Here is a 5501-nt window from a genome sequence, read left to right on the forward strand (position 1 = left end):
ATGTTTAAGAAATTAATAACATTTTTCATTAATCAAAAGTTATTTTTTATATTAATTTTGGTGTAAAATATTAAATTTGCTTGGTGCGTGAGAGGAAAGGGTTAGAAATTTTTTTAATTTTGCTTTAGCAAAAAAAATTTTATATAACTTTTTGTCAAAATATAATTTTAGAAGAGTGATGGGTGTGATTTATAAATTTATAATTTTTTGCTTTAACAAAAAAAAAATTTATTTATTTTGGTCCAAAGTATTGTTTTAATCCCACAAAAAAAATGGGTTAGAAATTTTTGAATTTTAGTTCTAAAAAATTTAATTTTTATTTAAAAATTTTGGATGAAATATAATTGCAGAAGAGTATGTGAGATATATTTTTAAAATATGTGAAAAGTTATGTTTGAAAAATAATATCTCTTTATAGAATTGTAACTTATTCAAAAGTTGTAACTTATTAAACAGTTATACCTTATTGAATAGTGATACTTTTGAAATAAATCTTTGAGAAAAGAATAAATAGGTCCCTGACTTTTTGTCCTGCGGACATTTTTGTCCCTGACTATTAAAAAATACTTTTAAGTCCCTGACATTCACAAAACTTGGACGGATCAGTCCCTTCGTCCAAATGCCTCCGTCAGGGACTGATCCGTCCAAATGCCTCCGTCAGGGACTGATCCGTCCAAGTTTTGTGAAGGTTAGGGACTTAAAAGTATTTTTCAATGGTCAGAGACAAAAATGTCCACAGAATAAAAAGTTAGGGACCTATTTCTCCTTTTCTCTAAATCTTTTTATTCATGAATGTGTAGTTGCATGTACTCATATCTTTTAAAAATTTGTAACATTTTTTTTCAGACAATATTTTTTTATATGTGTTATAAAAAATTTTAAACAATTTTATTTAATCTAACATTTTTTTATATTAATTTCATAATATATTAATTGAAATCGGTGATATGAATGTGTTAAAAAAAACTTTTATTGTTGCTTTAATAAAATTTATTTTTTATCTGAATTTTTGATAAAATATAATTTCAAGAGACGATGAATATCTTTTAGAAATTCAGAACAGTTTTTTAATTAATTTTGGAGCAGAATAAAATTTTAATAAGGTGAAAGATGTGGCTAATTTTTTTGGATATGAACCTAGGTTTGGTGTAACGCCCGTTTATGGAGCTTAGAGGTGTTTAACAAGTGTGTGACGGCGGTTAGCTGACGGAGGGAAATCGGACGGTCCGATTTCTTGCAGGGATGGGGGGCACCGCGTGGTGATGTTGCATGCATGGAAGTCGGACCATACGATTTGTAGCATGCGGAGGGTTTTTTCTTTTTTGCCCAAGGAAATCGGACCTACCAATTTGAGGGCTAATTTCAAAAAAACTCTAGCTCACCCAAATCGGACCCAGCGATTTCTGGGTTTCAAAAATTTTCTGGGCGAGCTGTCTAGTAATCGGACCGTCCGATTTATTAGTTCTAAAAATTTCGAATGGCCATACATGCGGTCGGATGGTCCGATTTGAGTGTGATATACATATATATATGTACTCCCAATCTGAGCAGCTCATTTCATTCTTCTTCTTCGGTGCTACAACTCTCTAAATCTCTTCACTGCAGATCTCTTCTTCTTTATTTGTAGATCTCTTCTTCTCTATTATCATGGATGATAGAGTAAGATTAAAAGTGTATTATCATGGCCATATTTTATTACAAACATCAGAAGGAGTGAAATTTGTGTGTGATAATCCGTTAGATATTATTATTCCATTCACACTGTCATTTGAAGAATTAAAAGGGGTCATTTGTGAGAAGATGGATTCTCAAATATCTAGGAGAGTGTCGTGTATTCTATACAGATATCCTATATCTGTCTTTGGTGGGTTCGTGCAATTTCAAACGAAATACGTGACCGACGAAGCGAGCATGCAAGAAATATTTTCAGTGTATCTTGAAAGTCGGTCGCGAATGACGTTTATCGAATTGTATATCGAGTTCGAGCAATCTGCAGCGGACCGAGATATTGAATTGGAAGATTACAACAGTGATAGTGAAGAAGAGTTCGAAAGTAACTACGAGGTCGTTGATCCGGGTGTAGACGAAGATCAAGCTGACAAGGCTATGGTGGCAGATGTGGCGGATGTGGCAAATGCACTAGCAAACCAACAGCTGTTTGTGGAGCCGAGTTTCATGCGGTCGTTGGATTTTGAGGCCATGCATGCACTGGAGTTTCCTCAATATGTAAATGCAGGTATGACATCATTTTAAATTAAGATTTGTTAAACTATGATTTGTGCATAGGTTTTGAGTTTAGCACGAATATTTAAGACAACGGTATATAGACAAAATATAACATATAATCAGTAATTGTTTAATGTTTAATTATCAAGTAAACATGTATGCCGAGAAATTTAGTATTTTCCATCATTGTTATTAAAACTGGACCGGACTGGCCGGTTTAACCAAAAAATTGGTGAACCGGATCCTAAATCGGTCCAGTCCGATGATGAGACCGCCCAAGGCAACGAACCGGTGCAAACCGGTCAAATCCAGAGTGAACCGGTTAAAACCGATCAAACTCGGTAAAATTAACAAAATACTTATTGTTCCTATTTTATATTGTTTTAGAATAGTTAGATATTTTTAAAATGTTAGCGAAAATTTTTTACTATGTTTTATTTTTTATTTACATAGGACCGGGTCAATCGGTTCAACCAGTGATCTACCGGTTGAACCAGTGATCCAATGACCCAGTGACCTGGTTTGATCACTGGTTCAGTTTTGACAACTAGATTTTCCATTATTCTATGATTATTAGTTTATTAGATTATTAGTCCTGACAACCATAAAATTTGTGATGTGATTGCAGCAGAGCTTCCCGTTATGCCAGATGGTGAATTTATCGTGGGAATGGAATTCAGCTCTAGGGAGGCAGTAATTAAGGCGATGAAAGATTATACAATCCGCAGAGGTGTAGATTATCGGGTGCATGAGTCAGAACCGACGACATTATATGCTAAATGCACCTAGTATGGCGCAGGATGTGATTGGCTGATCAGAGTGAGCGAAATGTCCAGAAAGTATTGTTGGGAGATAAGGAGGTAAAATGGTAGTCACACCTGTACTAGGGCCATCATTTCTCAAGATCATTCGAAGCTGGATTCCAACACAATTGCAGAAGCAATAAAGCCATTGGTAGAAGTTGACCTGTCTATAAAGGTGAAATCAGTGATTGCGGAAGTACAGACAAAGTTTAACTACAGTATAAGTTATCGCAAAGTATGGTTGGCAAAACAGAAGGTAGTAGAGTCAATTTTTGGAGGTTGGGAAGCTTCGTACGAAGCCTTGCCGATATGGTTTAAGGCCATGTGTCACAAGGAACCATCCGCAGTCGTTCATTTTGAAACAATGCCTGCGTATCAGGGAGATGACTTGGTGAACTTTTTTAATTTTTTTAATAAAAAATATTATTAATTTAAATTTTCAAAAAATATATAATTTAATGTTGCCATGTGCCATGTTCTAGAAATTAATAACATTTTCATTAACCAAAAAGTATATTTTGTATCATTTTGGTGTAAAATATTAAATTAGAGAGGAAACAGGAAACAGTTAAAATTTTTTTTCAGCTTTAGTGAAAATTTTTTTATATGATTTTTTGTCAAAATATAATTTTAGAGCCATGACATGCCACATGCCAATGAGTAATAGCTCAAATGGCATAGTCTTCCCATACTCAATTAAGAGATTGCGGGTTCGAATCTCCTATCTTTGGAAAAAAAAAAAAAACAGGATTACCCATGAAGTGAAGTTAGCTTTTTTTTTCTAACTCTCACACCGGTTACGAAAGCAAGGGATATTTACTCAGCAGAAAGGGCTCCTCCGTTAAGAACCTTTTTCGGGCATGCCCCTTGAGACTAGTGCTACTCTTTGCCTTCCTTTGCCCATATGAGATTGAATGACAGTTTTCTTTTATACGATTAGATCTGCAATGCTTAATGATTCAATCATAGCTGATAACATCAAGTTATTCAACAGCAGATAGGCTGTTAGCTCTTACTCTACGAACACATCGGATATTGAAAAGAGCGTTTACTCTTCTTTGACTATATAAAGGCCTAAAAGTATCATATAAAGGGATACCACAATAAGACATTAAATATTTTATGATGAGAGTAGTTTATGAAAAGAACAACTCACATAAGAGATACTCATAACATCACAATCTCATAAGAGGCCTGCTACACATACAAGCCTTTTTGGTTTACAAGCTATACAAGTTGCTCTAAGTCCAAGAAAAAAATACGCGCCTTAATCACCTTCCACAACACGTTCACTCTTCCTCTTCTTCCTTAATCAAAACGCAAATTCAAGGGACATTCGAAACAAACTATGATTCTGCAGAAACGTTCCAACTCCTCGCGAAGAATAGAAGAAATCAAGAAGAAAAGATACAAATCTCCATAAAAAAATCACCAAAAAAACGAAGAAACATTATTCAAGGTACTGTTTTACTGTTTTTCTAGGTTTTTCTTTTAGATTGTCTCTGCCATGTGCCTCATCCTTAACCAGTAAAACATTAAAAGATTTCAAGAAGAAATATACTGTCTCCTCCTGTTTTGGGTGTATTTCTTAAATCCTTTGGGTGTATTTTTGTAATCCTTTGGGTGTATTTCTGTAATCATTTCTTTAACTGTTTGGGTGTATTTCTGTAATCGTTTGGGTGTATTTATGTAATCGTTTGGGTGTATTTCTAAAGTTCCATTATCTTTAAAACGATTTCAAAGCTTGATTTCAGAAACCATGAAAATCGAAAAAAACGAAGCAAAGAGAGAACGCACGAAGGAGATCCAACAAATTTGGCAAAAAATTCGAAAAAAGAAACGAATCTTTTGAAAAATGGAATTTATATATTTGTGCGTTAATTGATTTGAATTGATTTAAAAGTTTGTTAAAAAGGCCCATAACATAAGCAGCGCGTTTATGGGGGTTCGTTCTCTTCAGACTTGTAAAGCTTGTAAGCACAAAATACTTGTATGTAAAGATTAATCCATCTCACAATATATGCACTATCCCAAATACATGTCCTGTAACACCCAAATTGAATTTTTTATTGGTAAGAAGCATTATGTGTGAGATAGGACTTTGTATTAACTTGTTGGTTAAACATAAAATTTGAGTACTTGACTACAAACTACAGGATAAATGCAAGCACAACAACATGCATTTCTATAATTCAAAGTAATAATACAATAATAAAAAAAATTATATATTTTAATCTATATAATTTATGCATAAGGAAAGAAAATGAGCATGGCCAGATTGTTACACTGTTATTGTTGTTAGAAACCATAAAACGATAAAAATTCTTAGCACATGTTTGTAGATAATCATTGAAAGATGAAACTAGTGCTTGCTTTGAATTAATTCTTTTTGAAAGGGTGTGTAAATAGAACATGAAATAAAAATAGTTAAAAAATAACAAAACATAAATTATATATAAAATATAAAATAAA

The sequence above is a fragment of the Arachis ipaensis genome, chromosome B02 (genome assembly GCF_000816755.2).
Source record: "Arachis ipaensis cultivar K30076 chromosome B02, Araip1.1, whole genome shotgun sequence".
NCBI lineage: Eukaryota > Viridiplantae > Streptophyta > Magnoliopsida > Fabales > Fabaceae > Arachis > Arachis ipaensis.